Below are 26,296 nucleotides of genomic sequence, written 5' to 3'. Positions count from 1 at the left end.
GAAATGAGCGTTTGTCGTCATTGGCGGGGAGGCCGCTTGCAGGGCAGGTCCGGCCGCCTTGGTGCAGGTCTTACTAGATTCGACTCCACACTGGGCGACCTGCGCGCCGGTTGGGGATGACATGATGATGAAGACAAAACAACACCCAGTCCCTGAGCGGAGAAAATCTCTGACCCAGCCGGAACTCGAACCCGGTCCCGTAGGACGGCAATCCGTCACGCTGACCTCTCAGCTGTCGGGACGGATAAAGAAAAAAACACAAAAAATTAGTTTTTATACTATCTATTTTGTCCGCTACAACCCTAAACTGCTATGTTCGATGTCACTCCCACGTAACACTGTGCTAGTTGAACGTTCCAATTGTTATTACGCGTGATACACATTGTTGTACCCTACAATATGTACAAAAACAACTAAAGATGCAATTAGAAGAAATATTGCTTACTCGCAAACAAAACACAACACTGCAAAGCTAATTCGTACACCGAAAAACACTACCTAGAGTTACATGTTACCACTCCGAACCACACTGTTGTTCTGATGCAAAACTTGCGTGGGTGGTTTTGTTCCCCCATAGTTAAAACTGTGATAGCGTCCGCCTTCTTAGCTAAGTGGTTACGGACTTGCCTAGCATGCAGCGGGTGCGGGTTCGATTACCGGCCGGATTGGAGATTTTCTCCGCTCGGGGACTGGACGTTGTGTTGTTCTCATCATTATCTCATCATTTACCGACGCGCAAGTCGCCCAATGTAGCTTCATCTGAAATAAGACTTACACCCGGCGGGGACCTCCCGGCCAAAAATGCCACACGATCATTTCATTTTTTACTGCAGTGGCGCGACAGGTGCCGTCATAGGGCTGGTACGTGTCCCCGGATTTGTCCTGGTTTTGAGGGCGTCCGTGGGCGTCCCGGTGTGTGTGTGTGTGTGTGTGTGTGTGTGTGTGTGTGTGTGTGTGTGTGTGTGTGTGTGTGTGTGTGTGTAGGGGGGGGGGGTATAAAGTGTCCGGGGTAAACGACGATCTCTTTTGTGTCTGAAGAAATCACATTGATTGGAAATCAGTAGATTATAATAAATCTTCGTTAACTGTGACTTAATAGGGATTGGCGCGTATGTTGTTTCGTACGATTTACACCCATCAAAAAAGTTTTGCATCACCCCAGTTCGAAGAACTCCTGAAGATAGACGTTGACTGTGGATATTGTATCACAGGCACAGTCCCTTTGACTGTTCAGAGATGTCACTAAATCCGCCCAAATATGTAAACAACCATGCATGAGCAGCGCCTGTTACACGGAGGGGGTCCGACAGCCGATCACTTCCAGTCATTCCACCAAAGGAGTTACACGGCTCGTGTTGTCTGTAGTTCAACCATGCCCAGACGGTAAATACCGCGGTTCTATCGCGTCCGCATTTTTACTTTGTGCCAGGAAGGGCTCTCAGCGATGGAAGTGTCCAGGCGTCTCGGAGTAAGTCAAAGCAATGTTGTTCGGACATGGAGGAGAGACAGGAACTGTCGCTTATATGCCTCGCTCAGGACGCTCAAGGGTTGCTACCGCAGTGGGTGACCGCTACCTACGGATTATGGCTCGGAGGATCCCTGACAGCAACGCCACCATGTTGAATAATGCTTTTCGTGCAGCCACAGGACGTCGTGTTACGACTCAAACAAACTGTGAGCAATAGGCTGCAAGATGCGCAACTTCACTCCCGACGTCCAAGGCGAGGTCCATCTTCGCAACCACGACACCATGCAGCGTGGTACAGATGGGCCCAACATGCCGAATGGACCGCTCAGGCCTGGAATCACGTTCTCTTCACCGGTGAGTGTCGCATATGCCTCTGACCAGACAATCGTCGAAGACGTGTTTGGAGGCAACCCGGTCAGGCTGAACACCTTAGACACACTGTCCAGCGAATGCAGCAAGGTGGAGGTACCCTGCAGTTTTGGGGTGGCATTATGTGGGGCCGACATACACCGCTGGTAGTCATGGAAGGCGCCGTAACGGCTATACGATACATGAACGCCATCCTCCGACCGATAGTGCAACAATATCGGCAGCATATTGTTGAGGCATTCGTATTCATGGACGACAATTCGAGCCCCAATCCTGCACATCTTGTGAATGACTTCCTTCAGGATAACGACATCGCTCGACTAAAGTGGCCAGCATGTTCTCCAGACATGAACCCTACCGAACATGCCTGGGATAGATTGAAAAGGTCTGTTTATGGACGACATGACCCTCTAACCATTCTGAGGGTTCTATGCCGAATCGCCGTTGAGGAATAGGACAATCAGGACCAACAGTGCCTTGATGAACTTGCGAATACATGATGAACACAGGCATGCACCAATGCAAGAGGGCGTGCTACTGGGTATTAGAGGTACCGGTGTGTACAGCAATCTGGACCACCACCTCTCAAGGTCTCACTGTATGGTGGCACAACGTGCAATGTGTGGTTTTCATGAGCAATAAAAAGGGTGGAAATGATGTTTATGTTGATCTCTATTCCAGTGTTCTGTACAAGTTCCAGAACTCTCGGAACCGAGGTGATGCAAAACTTTTTTTGATGTGTGTATATTAAAAAACCATCGGCAAGCACGGTCAGACGCTCTACCATATACGTATTTTCCATCCCTGTGACAATCACGATCGCAGCCCCGCGCCGCCGCCCGCCCGGAAGAGGATAACACTCAGTTCATAACACTCAGCTCACAAGTCTTCATACATACGTGACGTCATTCTGGCGTCATACGCTGTATCTAAGACAAAAGGAGCTGTCTACCGACTTTCGTTATCGTTAGGTTCCCAAGAGGTGATTAACAAGTCGTTCAAAACAATGAACTTCATTTCAATTAGAACTGGAGGTCACGTTTTTTCTTTACTGTAACCTATGTTATCCTCGAAGTTAAAGTTCTGCATTCGTTTTGACTGGGCTGGGGATAAGAGAGAGATTAAAATATTGGCAAGAATTAAATCCGAGACTTACTGAAAAGTTATGCTGTTTTCCCCATACACCTTCGTCAACTCCCAGTGTGAGACGACTTTCCGATTTACAAGCAAAAAGCAAGCTGAAGCCCGCCAGCATTGATTCTATTTAACAGAAATGTTCGCTATTATTCATTAACGTTTCTCAGCAACGTAAGTAGGTTTTTAAAAAACTCAGAAAACGAGTTTCTGGAGTTGGTCTGTAATTAAAAACGGTGGATAGCCATTCTAGGAGATGAATTTAAAGTGGCATCTCATCTAACTTATATTCTATGAATATATACTGTCACAAATCACCAGCACATTGAGTATCTCTCGAAAATGTGTCGGTAGTACATTCTGTTGTAATAAAATGACGAAAAACGTCGTATTGATGGTTAAAGATGGACTTTAATAGAAGACATGCTTGTTTGGCAAAGAAGGGTCCTAAAAGAACTAGCTCTTAAATTTTCTTTTATACTATATAGATAGCTGCGATTAAGTTACCTTTTAATTTCTATGCAAATGTTAACCCTTTTTATGGTTTTTGTTGCGAGTAGTAGTTCGTTTTACTAGACGATCAACATGTTTTAAACATTTACCCCCATTTGCGTGTCCCATGCTTAATTTGTAAGTTATTGACAATAGCTCACTCCTTAGAGAGCACTCTTACGTGTATGTGACATAAAGTATTACAGAACACACTTGTACTAAATTAATAAGGAAGTCCCAGAACCTGTAGAAAAGTGAACTTGAAGAAAAAATTAGAAACGGCTACGTTGCCTTCATAACTCCTCACTAATAACACTACACCGAAACAACGTGTCGAAACCTCAGACTTCATGCTGTAACTTAGATTTCTTGAAAACTTTAACCGGCCATATGTCATTATGTGACGCTCAATTGTAACAAATCATGGCAGCAACGACGTATTTTTAAAAATTTTACATGTACCGTTGCCTTGAAAGGCATACTTTCATAACACGAAAGTTATGATACGAAAACTATCAACTAATGAATCCAATATGGCGACTCCCAATGTCCTCACGTCGAACGCTCTACCATGAATAAAAGTCGAGAGCCGTTCCTGCTGTTATTGATAGTGCATGAAGTGTCGAGAACTGAGTCGCCTATCGTGCAACCGTACGTTCACTCCACATGTCCGAGACGCAGATGTGATATTATTATGTTCGATACACTGTTTGGATCGGAGAAAAATAATCCGATTTCGTCCAGATGTCGTGTGTTCGCGAAGCCTTTGTCCGGGTCGGTAATTTAAGTGATGCCGGGCCTTGATGTTACTAGTACTAGAGCTTAGAAATGGTGTTTTCCGAACTGTTTCATGTACTAAGACGACCTTGTCCATTGCTTTTTTGTATTTTACCGACATTTATTTCGTCGATTAACTTTTAAGCAATTGCGTCAAATTAAGCAGGAGATAACCCATGGATACCGCGGTCATGATAAGTTTATTGTGACTAAGAAGCAGGGCAATACTCGTGTGTGTGTGTGTGTGTGTGTGTGTGTGTGTGTGTGTGTGGAAAATTCAGTTTGTTTTTAAAATTGCTCTGATTTGTTTGTCCAGCACCTCGAAATCATAAGAGATATGGTCGAATGTTTTTATGACATCACAATTGTCATTATTCTCTGCTGTAGTCAAGGTATGTTCATGAGTAGTAGAAGTCATTTTTGTTCCTATTAAATGTTAGAAATTGTACGAATGATGCTATTGCTTCCAGATTTTAGTGTCTCTTCTTTCGTATCACTCTAGTGTTGGCTCGACAACGTGGGCCATAAAACTCACATTTCAGTGTAGATGGGTTTTCCTGTGCTTCCATCTTTCCTCTTTCCTTGTAAGACTCTGACGATGCGTCGTTGGTCAAACTTTTTCCTCGAGGCGACGTGATGGATTAAGCTAAGGGACAGAAAAAAGCATTCTATCATAATCTAGGGATTGAGGTGTTCAAATTGTGCAGGACAGACTTTATTCTGCGCAAAAGGCTGATGAAAGTTGTAGAGTTACCTTGCAGAGTTGAAACTGTTAATTTTCTTGGAATGTCTGCGGCTACTGGTCATATATGTTTAGTAATAAAATACTTTTTAAAATACAGGCGTTTCTTCATTGTTACTTTCACTTAGACTGGCTCGTCCAATGTGTCGATCGGTGAAATAGCGCTGGAACCAACGTTGGCTCCAGTGTTGGTACGACACCGTTGCTTGTCGGTATTTCGACCAAACATCGAAGGACGTTGGGCCAATATCGATACACCGACCACATTGGCGTCAACGTCGTTTGTTTTCTGTCTTTGCCATTTCGAAACCGAGTTTGCTTTTTTGTTCGTTCGTTGTTGTCGTATTTACTTTCTAGCGGAGTTCTTCGAAATACCGCAGAAACAGTGGAGCAATGTTATTAACACTCAAAACCACAAATACATCGGCCGTGATTGTGCGTCAGGCATGTTTACGGTTCATCTACACGAATTCAACTCAATGTTGGCTCCAATGAGTAAGTGGCTATATACCGTTGTGCCGTCATCTATGTGTTCTTTTATGTCTTTGTTCCAGATTTTGTACTTGGTTTTCTACTTTAATGGTACATGCGTTTTTTTTGTTTTGTTTTGTTTTATCAGCAGATAGCCGTCTTCAATGATTTTTAAATTAACGCTTTTGCTGGTGTGACCATTTCCCCCCAGCAAGCATATAAATATTCCGTTTTTAAATTGAAACGCCATTTTTTCCTTACAGCATTCTACATTTATTAATGTTCCACATGCGTTTTGCCTTTCTAGATTAAGGCTTCTTCGGTGGATTTAATCTCAAGTAATAGAATTTTGTTTTTAGGTGCAATACTTGTAAATTAAAAACCTGTCTTCAGCATAATCCTTGCTTTAATGAATTATTACTTACACTGACACTTATTCGTCTGTTGGGCCGAAATCTGTGTTTCAGGTTTTATAACCACATTCAACTACCTATCTGCCGTCCTAGCCACAAACGCAAGTTCTCTCTCTCTCTCTCTCTCTCTCTCTCTCTCTCTCTCTCTCTCTCTCCCCCCCCCCTCTCCCTCTCTCTCTCTCTCTCTCTCTCTCTCTCTCTCTCTCTCTCTCTCTCTCTCACACACACACACACACACACACACACACACACACACACACACACAGACAGAGAGAGAGAGAGAGAGAGAGAGAGAGAGAGAGAGAGAGAACAGTCGTTTGGTTGGCCACACTCACTTAAACAAATGAGGAAAGAGTGACCATGTGAACTAACATAACAGTAATCGCTCACAGTTCTCTGTAAAAAAAATCTGCAATTCTTGACTGTTGAGAAGTGATGTTCCATGTTCCATAGTAGTTACTTTACAAAATATGAGAACTGTAAAACAAACAAAAAAGTTGTCGATATTGCGTTTCTAACCTATGACCACATAACCAGATAAGAGGAAATGTAGATTTCCACCGGAACAACGAATAACTTCGAGTATTAATTTGTTAATTTAAAAATTCTGACGTGAACTCTGTGAAACTATATTATTCCTGATTCAATGCACTGAAGCAGCGTTAACATAAAAGGCGAAACACATATTGAATATAAATAAATACAGATTGCAGTAGTAAAAATTTAAATTAAAGGAAAATATTCGTTTTTAAATTGAATCTGTTTCATCATTCTTGCTGACGCGCATTGTATCTATTTTTGTAATCGAAAATTGGTTTCGATGGTTATCTGTTACTTAGTTTTTGCAGTGCATGCGTTAATGACGTGTTTCACTGTGTAGAAAGCGTTGTTATAGCTTGTTAATGCTCAGTTAGTGTCCAGTTGCCTCCGTAATAATTGGCATTGCGTAATTGTGCAACTCTCTTGTTTGCAGGAGACGGAGGTTTGCGCATCATCATGAGTGAGATCAATTAATATCTTCCGAGGCTGTACACAAATTTCTGGTGAGTTGCCTTATTCATATTTTAATTATGAACATTATGTCTCTAAATATAATGAAATTAAAGCATACAAATTCTGGAAAAACTGATGTACTTGCTTTGGATTTCTTGTCACTTTAGTGCTGTCAGCGAAGAACTACTCGAACGGAGCCAAAATATTTCTTGAAATCGTGTTGGCCTGGGATCTGAACCACGATCTTTCCAACCATAGCTATAGTGTCTCAATTACTGCACGGACCCGTTTGCCAGCCATAAGGTACTGACTTGCAATTAGTGCACTCTTAACACCACTCTTACACTAAATGTACAGACTGTGTGCTAGATTCGCTGGGTTCCACCTGAATAACAAGGTGAAATATATAAATTAAACAAGAAACTCAGTTCAGCATTTTTTCCCCAGTAGAAGTATCGTCATTACGCCGCTCTGAAGATCCAGGTGATGGATTATTTAGCAGGTGATGGATTATTTAGCAAATTTTAGTCCTTGTTATCTTGTGGAATTATCACATGCGGAAATGCAGCTGAGTAATGAAGTAGGTAAAAAAGGTAAAGCTGTCATCAACATGAAGATTGGTTTCAAACCACACTGTGATATACTACCCATTGTGTCATAGGTGGTGATATGCCGTGCCTTGATCCGAGCACTGAACTCAGTTAGTAGTTTTAAGAGTATGCGGAACCACATTATATGGAAGCATTATTCACATTAACAAACGTTGTCAATGCTGAAAATAGTGATCAGCGACAAAAATCCTAGGAATGACCGAAGATCTAACCCAAGACCTTTGAATTTTTTGTCAGGTACTTTACTACCGATCTGTACTTAAGAAAAAAAACTTAATATATTCAGATGAAATGGGGAGTGTGAATGTTGTGCGAAGTAGATTACCAAACTTTTGTAGGGGCCTCTACAAAAGTGTTGGAATGTATTTATTCTGTAGTAGTACGTGTTGCTAACAACAAGAATGAACTACAAATGATTTATGATTGCACCATCACAAAAAGACAAAAATAGTTCTCATTTAAATCTCTCCTTTTTGTCCACGCTTCGGAATAAGATTATGTGTTCTTAGGTGCAAGTCTTCTACATGTTTAAATCAGAAATAAAACAAGAAACTGAGGACTCCCAATAAGTTTGAAAGAAAATTTTAAAAAGCTCCCATATATTACACTCCTGTAAATAATCCGATTTATCTAGACTGAAGAGGCCTGTTAGCTGCGTGACTTGGGAGTAATGGTCATTGTTGTCCTGATTTAATTCTTAACATAAAAATGAAGATAACTCATTCTTTCATAAATATCACTCTGTTCCAGAAAGTATTTAACAGTATAGTCATTATTCTTTAAAAAAAAGATGATAAAAATTTGAAAACTCTTTTTAAGTTGTTTATCATTTCACATCTACAAGATACTGGTTTACAGAAAATAAAGTTACAATATCGTTAACACCTAGCAGACAGCATCCTAGAGACTCTGAAGATCTTACAGATATTAGTTGTGGGTGTTACTTATTTCTACCGCTCCTAGGCGTTGTAAGCATATGTTCCACGCCCTGTAGATATTTTCTCCATTGATTTTAAACAGAATCATTATTAATAAAATTAAAGTCAACGTTGAGTACCAAAGTAATTCGCTTTAGAGAGCCAGAATGTATGAAATTCGTAAAAATTGTCATTCGGAAGGACCATTTCATGTGTTGGGTCTGGTGCAAGCAGCGCAATCAAGGGGCCTAGCGGTCACGTGACATCTCCCTCGCTCGTATGGTGCAATCTTTGTCTTAACCGAAAATTTTCGAAATCGTTGTTAAGGATTCGATCGTAGCTTTGTTACAAGCACGTCTATAGGTATGAATGCTGCTCGATTCGTTTGCAGCAGTTTAAGTTGTGCTCTTAGGTTCCTGCTTAACACACATCCGAAAGTCGCAAGTTTAACCTGTACTATTCTTAGGTTCCTGCCTAACCAACCTCGGAAATGCAAACTTATTCGGAGAAAACTGATTATGAAAAAACTATCAGATATTTGTGACAAGGAAAATAAATATCATTGTTGGTTCTGTCACTGGCAGCAATCCCATCTTTTGTTTATTAATCTGACTGAAGTCTCAAAATGGAGGAAACTCGTTAGTGAGAGAGCAACACTGTTTTACATATATAACATCGAATATTCCAGAACATGCTACTTTTAAATGAATAATGAATTTTCAGAATGTGTTACAAACGCAAAGATGAAAAAACAATCAGCGTATATGTAGGTTCGAACAAACTTGCTATAACTCCGCACGACCGGATAGCGCTCATACACATAGTGGTTCTTGGAAAACAGTTCATTGTAAATTTTCTTACGACTTTTGCAGACGATGTGTCATTAACTGTCATTTAATTACAACCAATCGCACCTAGAATGATAAATTTTCATTGCGCCTTTGCCTTAAAACGGCAAACTGTCATAACACGCAAGTTATAATACGAAAATAACCGAAATATGATGAACCGGAACCTAATGTGGCGCCCCAGAAACAACGAACGAGGTACATCGCGTGACTCCTTCAGATGTTAGCCTAATACCAGACGCACTTCTGATTTTTAGTCAGCCGACTTTGGACGTTTCCTACAGCATACCAAAATCTAAGGAGTGCAAGGCCCATCTTACAGAACGGAAGCAAAGAACGACAGTAGCGTTCTTCGTGGCGTGGCAGTGAACTTCTGATACAGTAAAACATGGATAGAAAATCCATATTCTTGGTTTCGAAATAGGAATATTAGATGACATTATTTTTCATTTGTGCTTTATGGGTGAGCCTCGTATCTAGTAGCGAAGTGCGGGCCTGGAGGCTTTTGTGAGTTTGTGTTTGTTGTGGTCTTCAGTCAAGAGGCTGATTCGATGCAGCTCTCCATGCTACTCTATCCTGTGCAGGCTTCGTCATCTTCCAGTACCTATTTCAACCTAAATTCTTCTGAATCTGTTTAGTGTATTCATCTCTTGGTCTCCCTCTACGATTTTACCCTCCGCACTGCCCTCCAATACTAAATTGGTGATCCCTTGATGCCTCAGAATATGTCCTACCAACCGATCCCTTCTTCTAGTCAAGTTGTGCCACAAACTCCTCTTCTCCCCAGTTCTATTCAATACCTCCTCATTAGTTATGTGATCTACCCTTCAGCATTCTTCTGTAGCACCACATTTCGAAAGCTTATATTCTCATTTTGTCTAAACTATTTATCTTCCACGTTTCACTTCCATACGTGGCTACACCCCATACAAATACTTTCAGAAACGACTTCCTGACACTTAAATCAGTACTCGATGTTAACAAATTTCTCTTCTTCAGAAACGCTTTCCTTGCCATCGCCTGTCTACATTTTATATCCTCTCTACTTCGACCATCATCAGTTATTTTGCTCCCCAAATAGCAAAACTCCTTTACTACTTTAACTGTCTCATTTCCTAATCTAATTTCCTCAGCATCACCCGACTTAATTCGACTACATTCCATGACCCTCGTTTTGCTTTTGTTGATGTTCATCTTATATCCTCCTTTCAAGACAGTGTCCATTCCGTTCAGCTGCTCTTACAGGTCCTTTGCTGTCTCTGACAGAATTACAATGTCATCGGCAAACCTCCACGGATTTTAATTCTTACTCTGAATTTTTCTTTTGTTTCCTTTACTGCTTGCTCAATATACAGATTGAATAACATCGGGGACAGGCAACAACCCTGTCTCACTTCCTTCCCAACCACTGCTTCCCTTTCATGCCCCTCGACTCTTATAACTGCCATCTGGTGTCTGCACAAATTTCAAATAGCCTTTCGCTCCCTGTATTTTACCCCTGCCACCTTCAGAATTTGAAAGAGAGTATTCCAGTCAACATTGTCAAAAGCTTTCTCTAAGTCTACAAATGCTAGAAACGTAGGTTTACCTTTCCTTAATCTATTTTCTAAGATAAGTCATAGGGTCAGTAATGCCTCACGTGTTCCAACATTTCTACGGAAACCAAAGTGATCTTCCCGGATGTCGGCTTCTACCAGTTTTTCCATTCGTCTGTAAATAATTCGTGTTAGTATTTTGCAGCCGTGGCTTATTAAACTGATAGTTCGGTAATTTTCACATCTGTCAACACCTTCTTTCTTTGGGTTTGGAATATTATATTCTTCATGAAGTCTGAAGGCATTTCGGCTGTCTCACACATCTTGCTCTCCAGATGGTAGAATTTTGTCAGGCTGCCTGTCCCAAGGCTATCAATAGTTCTAATGGAATGCTATCTACTCCCGGAGCCTTGTTTGGACTTAGGTCTTCCAGTGCTCTTTCAAACTCTTCACGCAGTATCATATATCCCATTTCATCTTCGTCTACATCCTCTTCCACTTCCATAATATTGTCCTCGAGAACATCGCCCTTGTATAGACCCTCTACATACTCCTTTCACCTTTCTGCTTTCCCTTCTTTGCTTAGAACTGGGTTTCCATCTGAGCTCTTCATATTCATGCAAGTGGTTCTCTTTCCTCCAAAGGTATCTTTAATTTTCCTGTAGACAGTATCACCCCGAGTGATATACGCCTCTACACCCTTACATTTGTCCTCTAGCCATGCCTGCTTAGCCAATTTGCACTTCCTGTCTATCTCATTTTTGAGGTGTTTGTATTCCTTTTTGCCTGCTTCATTTACTGCATTTTTGTATTTTCTCCTTTCATCAATTAAATTCAGTACCTCTTCTGTTACCCAAGGATTTCTATTAGCGCTCGTCTTTTTACCTACTTGATCCTCTGCTGCCTTCACTATTTCATTCCTAAAAGCTACCCATTCTTCTTCTACTGTATTTCTTTCCCCCATTCCTGTCAATTGTTCCCTTACACTCTCCCTGAAACTCTGTACAACCTCTGGTTCTTTCAGTTTATCCAGGTCCCATCTCCTTAAATTCCCACCTTTTTGCAGTTTCTTTAGTTTTAATCTACAGTTCATAACCAGTAGATTGTGGTCAGAGTCCACATCTGCCCCTGGAAATGTCTTACAATTTAAAACCTGGTTGCTAAATCTCTGTCTTACCATTATATAATCCATCTGAAACCTTTCAGTATCTCCAGGCTTCTTTTTTGATTCTTGAACCAAAATGATTAAGTTATGCTCTGAGTAAAATTGTACCAGGCGGCTTCCTATTTCATTCCTCACCCCCTTTCCATATTCACCTAATGTGATTCCTTCTCTTCCTTTTCCTACTATCGAATTTCAGTCACCCATGACTATCAAATTTTCGTCTCCCTTCACTATCTGAATAATTTCTTTTATCTCATCATACATTTCATCAATCTCTTCATCATCTGCGGAACTAGTCGGCATATAAACTTGTACTACTGTGGTAGGCGTGGGTTTCGTATCTACACTCCTGGAAATTGAAATAAGAACACCGTGAATTCATTGTCCCAGGAAGGGGAAACTTTATTGACACATTGCTGGGATCAGATACATCACATGATCACACTGACAGAACCACAGGCACATAGACACAGGCAACAGAGCATGCACAATGTCGGCACTAGTACAGTGTATATCCACCTTTCGCAGCAATGCAGGCTGCTATTCTCCCATGGAGACGATCGTAGAGATGCTGGATGTAGTCCTGTGGAACGGCTTGCCATGCCATTTCCACCTGGCGCCTCAGTTGGACCAGCGTTCGTGCTGGACGTGCAGACCGCGTGAGACGACGCTTCATCCAGTCCCAAACATGCTCAATGGGGGACAGATCCGGAGATCTTGCTGGCCAGGGTAGTTGACTTACACCTTCTAGAGCACGTTGGGTGGCACGGAATACATGCGGACGTGCATTGTCCTGTTGGAACAGCAAGTTCCCTTGCCGGTCTAGGAATGGTAGAACGATGGGTTCGATGACGGTTTGGATGTACCGTGCACTATTCAGTGTCCCCTCGACGATCACCAGTGGTGTACGGCCAGTGTAGGAGATCGCTCCCCACACCATGATGCCGGGTGTTGGCCCTGTGTGCCTCGGTTGTATGCAGTCCTGATTGTGGCGCTCACCTGCACGGCGCCAAACACGCATACGACCATCATTGGCACCAAGGCAGAAGCGACTCTCATCGCTGAAGACGACACGTCTCCATTCGTCCCTCCATTCACGCCTGTCGCGACACCACTGGAGGCGGGCTGCACGATGTTGGGGCGTGAGCGGAAGACGGCCTAACGGTGTGCGGGACCGTAGCCCAGCTTCATGGAGACGGTTGCGAATGGTCCTCGCCGATACCCCAGGAGCAACAGTGTCCCTAATTTGCTGGGAAGTGGCGGTGCGGTCCCCTACGGCACTGCGTAGGATCCTACGGTCTTGGCGTGCATCCGTGCGTCGCTGCGATCCGGTCCCAGGTCGACGGGCACGTGCACCTTCCGCCGACCACTGGCGACAACATCGATGTACTGTGGAGACCTCACGCCCCACGTGTTGAGCAATTCGGCGGTACGTCCACCCGGCCTCCCGCATGCCCACTATACGCCCTCGCTCGAAGTCCGTCAACTGCACATACGGTTCACGTCCACGCTGTCGCGGCATGCTACCAGTGTTAAAGACTGCGATGGAGCTCCGTATGCCACGGCAAACTGGCTGACACTGACGGCGGCGGTGCACAAATGCTGCGCAGCTAGCGCCATTCGACGGCCAACACCGCGGTTCCTGGTGTGTCCGCTGTGCCGTGCGTGTGATCATTGCTTGTACAGCCCTCTCGCAGTGTCCGGAGCAAGTATGGTGGGTCTGACACACCGGTGTCAATGTGTTCTTTTTTCCATTTCCAGGGGTGTATTTTGGCCACAATGATGCGTACGCTATGCTGTTTATAGTAGCTTACCCGCATTCCTATTTTTTATTCATTATTAAACTTACTCCTGCATTACCCCTATTTGATTTTGTATTTATAACGCTGTGTTCACCTGACCAGAAGTCTTGTTCCTCCTGCCACCGTACTTCACTAATTCCCACTATATCTAACTTTAACCTATCCATTACCCTTTTTAAATTTTCTAACCTTCCTGCCTGATTACGGGACCTTACATTCCACTCTCCGACCCATAGAACGCCAGTTGATTTTTTCTCCTGATAGCAAAAAAGTGTTCAAATGTGTGTGAAATCTTAGGGGACTTAACTGCTAAGGTCATCAGTCCCTAAGCTGAGCCGGCCGGGGTGGCCGAGCGGTTCCAGGCGCTACAGCCTGGAACCGCGCGACCTCTACGGTCGCAGGTTCGAATCCTGCCTCGGGCATGGATTTGTGTGATGTCCTTAGGTTAGTTAGGTTTAAGTAGTTCTAAGTTCTAGGGGACTGATGACATCAGAAGTTAAGTCCCATAGTGGTCAGAGCCATTTTTTGAACCCTAAGCTGACACACTACTTAACCTAAATTATCCTAAGGACAAACGCACACTCCCATGCCCGAGGGAGGTCTCGAACCTCCGCCGGGACCAGCCGCACAGTGCATGAATGTAGCGCCCAAGACCGCTCCGCTAATCCCGCTTTGTATTTTGATAAAAATTTCCTATCCGTAACTTTACGACTGTCATGGGTACGGACATCAATAAAATGACAGCAAAATGTATAAGACCTGTAATAAGTGAAGAAAGAAGTAGCGTCAATTTTAACTGTTCAGTAATGTCGAACACATTGTTCGATAATGAATGAGATAAAACGTTGAGAATGTTTAAAACGTGCTGTAAGTGTAATAGTCATGAATGACACCACTTCGTTCCAGTTACAGAGGTACAAAAATTAATCAGTGGTAGCAAATAAACAGTATTCCGTACGCTTCATAAATTACGTGAGGGAAGGGCTGTATTTTGTACTACGTTTCTCTGTAGTCCGTCTCCATAGCGTAGCGGTAGCGTTACCGCCTACCATGTAGGGGGCCCGGGTTCGATTTCCGGCAGAGGACTGGGTGTTGTGTGTCCTCCGTCATCATTGACTCGCAAGTCGCCGATGTGGCGTCACCAAAAAAGGACTTGCAATACGGCGGCCTCTCAACCCCGAATGGGGTCTCCCGGCCAACAATGCCATACGATCATTTCATTTCATTTCTGTAAAATGTCGTACAATTCTGATGTACTATACCTAACTCATTGAAAATATCTAACACAGATAACCACAAATCATCAGTGAAAAATAAACTATTATTCGACTTCCATACTTTGATAAAATAACATTTATTGGAATTTAATTTTCTAGTTTTCTACAGTCACAGCAAAGGCAGTATTGTTAAGTTTTTCGATTTGTTGCTTTAACTTTAAAATATAATACGCTATAGCATACTACAGTATACTATCTTACATAAGGTACTCAGTTATCTTTGTTTTCTTTCTGCATTTAAGGTGTGCGTAAGCATTTTGCATTTGACATGCTTTCGTTTTAACGCATGATTTGAAACCAACAGTCTGCCGATAAAAAGAGTTTGAAAATAAATGTTATGTTGTTGTTAGTAATCCCCAAATGCGTAGCAAATAAAAATGAACTTTGGACGTTGTAGCCGATACGTTTCTCCGAAAATGTAATAAAAATTACGTCGTTTTATACATTACCTCGTAATAAGCAATGTCGTATTAGGGGAATTCTTTTAAATACAGCGTCACATAGGATTTAGACAGGACCGTTAGATTTCGTAGTTATAGCCAACACGTCATTAAAAGTGACACCGCTATAAACGGTATCGACGGGGTAAAATGACGATAGTAAGATATTTGTCTCTACCTGTGCAGATCTAGCGAAATGAGCGAGCATAAGGGTTCTGGACAACGAGACATGTGGAGGTTTGGGTCGGTCCTGGAGGCGTTGCACGGATAACGGAAGTGGTTAAGGGAGCGCTCGGGATAAGCGGGAAATGCGGGTTCGAGTCCTGGTCCGGCATAAATTGTCGCGTGTCACAAACAGCTGACGTCAATAGATATTCGCAAAATACGAATCCATTTCGTAATAGACACTTGCTGTAGTTGTTTGTTGTCGTGAGTTTGTTGTGCAGAGGAATGGAAAAGTGGACAAAAGATAGAACAATTTTATAAATGCCATTCATCTACAACCAGAGTTATGGGACGTCTACATTAATATTTACAAAGAGTGCAATCTGAAAAAAAAATTGGCAAACTGTTTCCCATGAGTTCGGAATCACGCTTGATAAAACGCACACAAAATTCCTAAGTCTTACAGTTTACGCCAAAGCAAGACAAAGAAGTTGCTTAAGATGAGTGTAAGCGCAGGTGGCTCTTCATCAGTTTGGTTTGCAATTGATGTCATGAGTTTCATACTGTCTCGAGATGTACTCTTACATGAGGCAGGAATTGATAGTATAAAATTTGTGTTCTTATATCAGACTTCCCTTAATGAAATCTTTCAGTCCTTCTAACAAAGCATTGCATACCTCTTGGTACCGTGAAGTTCATTTATGAATAGTGAACTTCAAATAGGTACATTAAACTTGTACACGAATTACCAATAGCGAGAAACCGAAGGATGGTCACTAAACTGGTTTTAACTGGTATACGCTTTCTCAGTTTTAACAATTCTGGGACAGACTGCATGTACGAGTTGTTCGATATCGTGTTTGGACATTCTGATCAAATTCTGGAACAGGTATGTACCAGCAGTTGTTCACTAGTTAAGTTTTCTGGCCCATTCCGCTTGCTTGAAAAAATAACGCATTCACAAACCTCGATTTCTCTGATGCCTTGTGTGATGTACTCGTAAAAGCAGGAGAGCTTCACTCACATCCATTAGCTTGCATTCGTACATTTTCTGGAAATAGTTTGTCTCTTTGGGAAAACTTCTGTCCCGGAAATGTATTGCCACAAACATTTCTAGGAAATAATGGCCGGTAATGTAGTACATATGGCTGCAATTCGTGTTGCCGGACAACACTGTCAGGAAATATTGTCCGCAATATGCAATTTTTATAGCCCACGTAAACGTATTTAAAGAACAGTGGTCGCAAAAGGATTGTAACCAACAGAGACGAGTGTCATGTATTGTCAATTACTGTCGGTTTCAAAACCGGTGCGAGTTGTTGCTGTGAGTGAATACAGATCCATTTCAGTCAGATTCCGAGGGCACATTGACAAGAGAATTGTATGCAGTGGACATCTGGAGTACGGTACCTCGCAAAAACTGGTGCTCGCAGTCACACAGAGCTGCATACCTTCAGTTGGAAAAGAATAAAGAAACTGGAGAGCACCTGACTGGGGGCGTGTAGCGTGGTCGGACGAGTCTTTATTTTGCGAGGCGTCTGGGGCGCCGACGGCCCGACGAAGGCGTTTTGCCCATAGTGTGTGAAGGCAGCAGGTGGTACAGTGATATTATGGGGTGTTTTTCGGTGTTAATGCCACTGGACAGTGCAGCACTACAAATTTTCTATAGGATTAACATCGGGTGAATCAGCGGGCCATTGGGAGGTGAGCCGAGTAATTCAGGTTACAGTAAACATGAACCACGATGTTACTTCAACATTCTCAGCGCCCGTATGTTGCCTTTTCTTCTGCATCTCCATGATGAGTAAGTTGTGGACACCACTTTCTTCAAAAGGCGAAAATAGCGTTTTCACATTACTACACGCGTATGTTCCTAATCTGACGTGACGAACTCTCAAATATGTTGTCTCACCTCGAATGGCCCGCTAATTCATCCGATGTTAATCCTACAGAAAATCTGTAGTACTATACTGTCCTGTGGTATTAACGTCACCCCTGTCAAAAGCCTGAATAACCACATTTTCCGGCACTGACCGCTGAGAGACGTACAGGAAGTCAGTGGGGATCTAAAGTTACCGACTGGGATGTAGAGCAATGCCGACTTAAGTGCTGTGGCCAGCTGCGATACGTTTATCGGTTAAGGATCCATAGCGCGAACAGCCCGGTAGAGGTGATCTCACAGATTGTCGATTTGGTTAAATACGGAGAGTTTGGTAGCCAGGGAAGTACGATAGAGTTTGAACCACGCATGTACAGTGCAAGCTGTGTAACACGTTGCATTGTCCTGCTGGTAGAAGCCATCGTGCCGAGGAAAAACAAAATGCATGTAGGGGAGACATGGTCCCCGAGGACAGATGCACAATTGTGTTAATCCGTTATCCCTTCCAGGATGACCAACCCAAGGAATGCCATGAAAACTTTCCGCAGGTCATAACGCACCCTCCTCCGGCGTGGTCCCTTCCGACGGTTGTTGCAGGGTGTTCGCTTTCGCACCTTTGACGCCGTACACGCCAACGACTATCTGTGGGATGGAGCACAAAAAGTGATTTAACTGAAAAGGCCCCCTTTCGCCGCTAAATGCGCGTCCAGTTACGGTTCTGGCGTGCAAATTCTAGCCTTCGTCGCCTATGAACAGCAGTTGGTTCAAATGGCTCTGAGCACTATGGGAACATCTGAGGTCATCAGTCCCCTAGACTATGAACTACTTAAACCTAACTAACCTAAGGACGGTACACACATCCATGCCCGAGGCAGGATTCGAATCTGCGACCGTAGCAGCAGCGCGGTTCCGGACTGGCGTGCCTAGAACCGCTCGGCCACAACAGCCGGCTATGAACAGCAGTTAACATGAAACAGGCACCTGCTGCGGAGGCCCATGTTCATTGAGCGATAGGTGAGGAGGTACTGTTTGTAGCCCCTTGGTTTATCTGGTCGATGAGTTGATCAACAGTTAACCGTGTATTCGCACATAGTTGTTGTTGTTGTGGTCTTCAGTCCTGAGACTGGTTTGATGCAGCTCTCCATGCTACTCTATCCTGTGCAAGCCTCTTCATCTCCCAATACATCCTTCTGAATCTGCTTAGTGTATTCATCTCTTGGTCTCCCTCTACGGTTTTTACCCTCCACGCTGCCCTCCAGTACTAAATTAGTGATCCCTTGATGCCTCAGTACATGTCCTACCAACCGATCCCTTCTTCTAGTCAAGTTGTGCCACAAACTCCTCTTCTCCCCATTTCTATTCAATACCTCCTCATTCGTTATGTGATCAACCCATCTAATCTTCAGCATTCTCCTGTAGCACCACATTTCGAAAGCTTCTGTTCTCTTCTTGTCTAAACTATTTATCGTCCATGTTTCACTTCCATACGTGGCTACACTCCATACAAATACTTTCAGAAACGGCTTCCTGACACTTAAATCTATACTCGATGTTAACAAATTTCTCTTCTTCAGAAACGCTTTCCTTGCCATTGACAGTCTACATTTTATATCCTCTCTACTTCGACCATCATCAGTTATTTTGCTCCCCAAATAGCAAAACTCCTTCACTAAAAAATGGTTGAAATGGCTCTGAGCACTGTGGGACTTAACTTCTGTGCTCATCAGTCCCCTAGAACTTAGAACTACTTAAACCTAACTAACCTAAAGACATCACACACATCCATGCCCGAGGCAGGATTCGAACCTGCGACCGTAGCAGTCCCGCGGTTCCGGACTGCGCGCCTAGAACCACTACTTAAACCTAACTAACCTAAGGACATCACACACATCCATGCCCGAGGCAGGATTCGAACCTGCGACCGTAGCAGTCCCGCGGTTCCGGACTGCGCGCCTAGAACCACTAGACCACCGCGGCCGGCTCTCCTTTACTACTTTAGGTGTCTCATTTCCTAATCTAATTCCCTCAGCATCACCCGACTTAATTCGACTATATTCCATTATCCTCGTTTTGCTTTTGTTGATGTTCATCTTATACCCTCCTTTCAAGACACTGTGCATTCCGTTCAACTGCTCTTCCAAGTCCTTTGCTGTCTCTGACAGAATTACAATGTCATCGGCGAACCTCAAAGTTTTTATTTTTTCTCCATGGATTTTAATACCTACTCCGAACCATTCTTTTGTTTCCTTTACTGCTTGCTCAATATGCAGATTGAATAGCATCGGGGAGAGGTTACACGTCTATAGCCATCGTATAGTTCACATCTGTTATCTATGGCCCGTGATGCACCCCATTTGCCTTGTCGAAAGAAATATTCAGTGATTATAAAGACGAAAGTCGTTCGGAAGTGTTGTGTGGTTTGATGGTGAGAACCTGCAGTTTTACACGGTTTTGGGATTCGTCGAGAATATTTCACCGAAGACCTAAATAATTTCACGAACTAAAGTTGGACACCACATCCCATACACATGACACGGCATAGCTCTTGGCTGTACAGATCGATTTCCGTAGAGCGATAAATTATCTAAAGCGATTTGAGGTGGAGAGGTTCCAGCACGGAGACTCAACGAGATCTGCTGCTGCGAAACGCATATGGTATTACCGTATTCTTTAACTTACGGAAAACATTAAGCAATATAGACTTCATAACCACCGCAAACATTATGAAAAGTACTCAAATAAAAGGAGCAAACAGTAAAAGGAATCGCTAGACCAAACCATTAATAAAAATCAATATTAATACGGAATCACATTAATAAAACGCTCATTAAATAATAGAATAAAAATAAGAACTTTAAACAATGATCTTGCCCTTTTGTACGTAGGATAAATCGCTTCGTTTTCGCGTTATGACAGCAATTACACCCCCCCCCCCTCTCCCGACACGTTTTATATACCCTCCATTGGTAGTGTTGGCAGCTGCTGTCTGTGAGTGGTTATTGCACATTGAAGCGAAACATAGGTATGTCTAATGTGACTGGCCCTGTATTTGAAACGGCGCTTGAAACACAAAGGTTAACATCTTCGCAGTTTGATAGCTCCTACAGGTTGATATCATCCATGAGTGATGTCAGCACGGTTCATCGCATACTTGAAGAAACTTGTAGATACAGAAAGGTGTCCATTTTAATGTGCCATCTTCCACATTCTTTTTCTAGCTTCGTCTTTGAAGCAATCTTTGCTGTTATATCTATGGCGCATTGGTGGACTTCCGTATATTCACGGCTGTTGCGGCTACACAATTGTATCTGCCTGAGGTCTTTAAGGCGAGAGTGCCTTCAAACATTGTCAAGCGAGGGCGTATTCGCCACACATGGCTTGCCAGTTGGGAAGGAAAACAAGGCGTTCTGTTTCGTGTCATTCTGTACGGTCTGCTCTGGAGTGCAGGTGCATTTTGCTCGTGTCTGATGGGGTGTACTATCGAGCGTGGCTGTATTAACATACAGGGATATTCAAAAATACGGACCCAATTTAATTAATTTTTATTTCTTCAAATTTAAATTAGAAATAAATTATTTACACTGCGTTGAGAGTAAAAGGATATAAAGTTTCAATTGCTGCTGCTATCGCACTAATGACGGTTGTATAAACGACCGCTAGAGCGCTTCCGCCAACAGAAATCCAGTGCACGTCACTTTTACATACCATACAGCACCAAGTTTTCTGCGTTACTTAGTCCGCAATTTCAGTGCAGACGACATTACGTCTTCTGTTTTGTATTGAACCAACAACTAGGAAATGTACAGAACATTGATTTCAAGAATTTCGATCACTGCGAAGGATAAAGTACCTGCCGACCGCAACGGCGCGTTCTTGTACCGCTTAGATGTCTGACGTGCAAAAAGAAGGGGACACATTGGATATTTATAACATGTGTTTGTAACCGTAATACCTTTCTGTTTCCTCGTACATACGCTGTCGGAGAAAAATCACAACACCGAAAGATTAACGTTGTAAGATCAAAGGTTAATGTAAGCGTGAGATACGCCATTGCAAATGTGAAATGCTGAAACACTAAAAACAGATGTAACTACCAGGATGTTGAATACAAGCATGCAAACGTGCATGCATTATTATGTTTTATAGGTGACGGATGACAGTCTGTGGGATGGAGTTCCTTGCCAGTTGCGCTTGGTCGATCAATACAGGGACGGTTAATACTCTTTGGGGATGATGCTAGAGTTGTCACCCTATGATGTCCCATACGTGCTCCATTGGAGAGAGATCTGGTGATCAAGCAGGCCAAGGCAACATATAGACACTCTGTAGAGCATGTTGGGTTGCAACAGCGATATGTGGGCGAGCTTTATCCTGTTGGAAAACGAATGGCAGCCCAGCAGGTCGAACACCAGACTGACGTACAAATTTGCAGTCAAGGTGTGTGGAATAACCACGAGAGTGCCACTGCTGTCATACAAAATCGCACTCCAGACCATAGCCCCAGGTGTAGGTATAGATCCAGTGTGCCTAGCACACAGATAGGTTGGTCACAAAATCTCAACTGGCCTTTTTCTAACCAACACACGGCCATCATTGGCGCCGAAGCAGAAGCAACTTTCGTGACAAAACACAACAGACCTTCACTCTGCCCCCAATGAGCTCTCGCTTGGCACAACTCAAGTCGAAAATGGTGATGTTTTGGGATCAGTGGAATGCACGCTACAGAGCGTCTGGCTCGGAGCTGTCTTTGAAGTAACCGATTTGTAACAGTTCATTGTGTCACTGTGGTGCCAACTGCTTCTCAAATTGCTGATGCAGATGCAGTACGATGCACCAGAGCCATACGCCGAACACGAGATCCTTCCCTCTTGGTATGGCCTCGCAGATGTACGAAGCCTGAACTCCTTGCGACCGCACATTCTCGTGACCAGCGGTACCAGCAATCATATAAAGAGCTACATTGCTGCCACTATCGAGGAAGGAACATCCAACTTCTCGTAGATCTATTACATGACTTGTTCAAACTTAGGTGTTGATAAGGGCGTTTTTGTCGCCTTAAAAGCGTTCTTCACTTACATCAGCTCACCACGTCCAGTCTCAAAGGTAACTAAAGCTCACGGCCGTTACAGTGTGTATTTCAAGCAAACCTGATTTGCACCCTCACAGTGGCGCTAGCAGCACCACTCTTACGCGATGGGCGCGAAGTTTGTATAGACCTCATCTTTCAGATGTACACTCATGCTCATAAATTAAGGATAACTGCAGAATGTGGTGCCACACAACGTGGAACATAGGGAACACACACGACACAGATATGTAAGTCCACGGTATTGTTGATAAGTTGAGAAAACCATCCCGAAACACATGTAGTACAAAACGCCACTGTTTCCCGAGCATGTACCCCGACATCAATATGGGCTATGATCACCGTGCACACGTACACAGGCCGCACAACGGGTTGGCATACTCTGGATCAGGTGGTCGAGCAACTGCTGGGGTATAGCCTCCCATTCTTGCGCCAGTGCCTGTCGGAGCTCCTGAAGTGTCCTAGGAGTTTGAAGACGTGCAGCGATAAGTCGACCGAGAGCATCCCAGACGTGCTCGGTGGGGTTTAGGTCTGGAGATAAGGCAGGCCACTCCATTCGCCTGGTATCTTCTGTTTCAAGGTACTCCTTCATGATGGCAGCTCGGTGGGGCTGTGAGTTATCATCCATCTGGAGGAAGATGGGACCCACTGCACCCCTGAAAAGGCGGACATACTGGTGCAAAATGACGTCCCGATACACCTGACCTGTTACAGTTCCTCTGTCAAAAACATGCAGGGGTGTACGTGCACCAATCATAGTCCCACCCCACACCATCAAACCACGACCTCCATACAGGTCCCTTTCAACGACATTAAGGGGTTGGTATCTGGTTCCTGGTTGACGCCAGCTGAAAACCCGGCGAGAACCACTGTTCAGACTATAGCTGGACTCGTCTGTGACCATAACCTGGGACCACTGTTCCAATGGCCATGTACGGTGTTCTTGACACCAGGCTTTACGGGCCCTCCTGTGACCAGGAGTCAGTGGAATGCACCTTGCAGGTCTCCGGGCGAATAAACCGTGTCTGTTCAGTCGTCTGTAGACTGTGTGTCTGGAGACAGCTGTTCCAGTGGCTGCGGTAAGATTCCGAGCAAGGCTACCTGCAGTACTCCGTGGCCGTATGCGGGCACTGATGGTGAGAAATCGGTCTTCTTGTGGTGCTGTACACTGTGGACGTCCTGTACTGTATCGCCTGGACACGTTTCCTGTCTTCTGGAATCGTTGCCATAATCTTGCGATCACACTTTGTGGCACACGGAGGGCTCGTGCTACGGCCTGCTGTGTTTGACCAGCCTCCAGTCGCCCTAGTATTCTAACCCTCATAACGTCATCAATAAGTGTTCTTTGAGCCATTTTCAACACAGTCACCATTAGCACGTCTGAAAACGTCTGCACACTTACTCGCTGCACCGTACTCTGACATGCACCAACACACCTCTGCGTATGTGGACTGCTGCCAGCGCCGCCGTGCGACGACCGCAGGTCAAATGCACCGCATGGTCATACCCCGAGGTGATATAAACCCACAAACCGGCCACCAGAGCGTTGTTTCATCATGTATCAGCATTATCCCTATGGGCATGAATGCAGAAACACGCCTACCCACATTAGTTTATGTGGCACAGCTCCAACTTGTCAATGTACATTGCGTTTTTCAGTAAAATTTAATAAACACAACAGGTACACACGACGTAGACTTTAGTCATGAATAATATATTCCCCTTCACTATTTAAAACAGTCTACCAACGCTGGGGTAACTTTTCAATTCCGCAACTGTAGGAATCACGTGGTTTTGAGGCGATGAACTTGTTGAGCTCGTATGTTCGGAGCGCATATTCATCCGGAAGGTTGCTCAATTTAGAGCGGAAAAGGCTGAAAATGTGAGGGTGCAAGATCAGTAGAATAAGGCTTGTTCAAATGGCTCTGAGCACTATGGGACTCAACTGCTGAGGTCATTAGTCCCCTAGAACTTAGAACTAGTTAAACCTAACTAACCTAAGGACATCACAAACATCCATGCCCGAGGCAGGATTCGAACCTGCGACCGTTGCGGTCTTGCGGTTCCAGACTGCAGCGCCTTTAACCGCACGGCCACTTCAGCCGGCAGTAGAATAAGGTGGGTGCGGAATGTCTTCCGAAACCAACTCCTGTATTGTAATTTTTGTCAGTCTAGCAAAGTGGGGGGCGGACGTTTCCATCACTTCACACAGTCCTACTGGTCGTTGTTATTGGACTGCGTCTGCAAGACGTCTCAGTTGTTAACAGCAAAAAATGGTTCAAATGGCTCTGAGCACTATGGGACTCAACTGCTGTGGTCATAAGTCCCCAAAACTTAGAACTACTTAAACCTAACTAACCTAAGGACAGCACACAACACCCAGCCATGTTAACAGCATATGTCAACAGTGATGTTTACACCTCGGGGAAGCAATTCGCAGTGCACCACACCGTCAATGTTCCGCCAGATGCACAATACTATCTTTTGTGATTGCACGCAGTTCTTTGTACGGGGAGTTGCTGCTTTGATTGGGCTCAACCATTCCTTTCTTTCTTTTTTTGTGTGAGGATAAAGACACACGTTGATTTTTGTCTCAGAGCAAGCGAAACCGATAGAGCCGATTTTTGACCCTCCCCCATTGCATGCAAATGTCGCACGATGGTGGAATGATCACAGTTCGTCACCCTTGCCAGTTCTCGAGTACACTAACGAAGATCACCGATGTCAAGGCGATACTCGTTAAAACTAGAAAACCGTTTTCTTGCCATACTCTGTCCAATGGCGTTATCCTTATACACGGCGCAAATGTTTCTTGCTGCGTCTGCTGCTGTCAACCCTTTTTTGAAGTTTATTCTGTCGGAAATGTCCCGATTTCTCCGTTTGGCACTGCATTTTGTAGCGTCCAGAGCTTCAGTCACTATCTCCAAATGACAAAACGATACGATGGAAACTCAAATAGCAGCCGTCAACTACAAATATAAAATGACGGTCGATGAATAAACTCATAGCGTAGGAATACCAAGATGCAAACGAATCTATGCACCAACCTAATAGATTATTCATGTCTGTCTATATTTCATGAAAAAGTTTCTGAGATTGGGTTCATCTTTTTGAATAATTCTGTATATATTGAGAGGGAGGGAGCAATGTATGGAAGCAGCAATGGGCTTGTATTGAGGAAGTGGTTATAACAAGCACATACAAATCCTCTCTATAGTATATTCGAGGACATAAGGCAATGTGTTTATTATTTTACTACTTGCCAAGCTATACTGGAACAGTGAGGTCGCTTAGGCAGTGTTACTGAATGAGCAGCAGACGGGCACTTGTCGTTACGGTCAGTGTGGGGCAGAACCCGTTTTGTTTCTGATTCGTAATTGGAATTAGCAAGCCGATATCTCATTCACCTCTGTGCTGAAGGCACTACATAAATCATGTAACATTATTCTGATTGTTCTGTGTAGAATCCTTGTGCTTTTAGAGATCAAATAATAACCGTCAAGTTAAAAGAAAACTTCATGCCTTTATTACTACACTACTGGCAATTAAAATTGCTACACCAAGAAGAAATGCAGATGATAAACGGGTATTCATTGGACAAATATATTATACTAGAACTGACATGTGCTTACATTTTCACGCAATTTGGGTGCATACATCCTGAGAAATCAGTACCCAGAACAACCACCTGTGGCCGTAAAAACGGCCCCGA

General features: G+C 43.7%; 1 protein-coding gene across 2 annotated transcripts in view; it reads left to right on the top strand.

Annotated features, from left to right (window-relative positions):
- LOC124802407 (ATP-binding cassette sub-family G member 1-like) overlaps positions 1-26,296 on the top strand; it is a 794,031-nt gene that overhangs the window by 416,205 nt on the left and 351,530 nt on the right. Inside the window, exons 4-5 of one of the 2 annotated variants that reach the window (XM_047263166.1) lie at positions 6,840-6,909; positions 7,027-7,162. The gene's annotated coding sequence lies outside the window, so the exon portion shown is untranslated. The remainder of the gene's footprint in view (positions 1-6,839; positions 6,910-7,026; positions 7,163-26,296) is intronic. The other variant, XM_047263167.1, reaches the window with a different exon arrangement.

This window comes from Schistocerca piceifrons, chromosome 6 (genome assembly GCF_021461385.2).
Source record: "Schistocerca piceifrons isolate TAMUIC-IGC-003096 chromosome 6, iqSchPice1.1, whole genome shotgun sequence".
NCBI classification, from domain to species: Eukaryota; Metazoa; Arthropoda; class Insecta; order Orthoptera; family Acrididae; genus Schistocerca; species Schistocerca piceifrons.
This window is presented reverse-complemented; position numbering and strand designations above follow the sequence as displayed.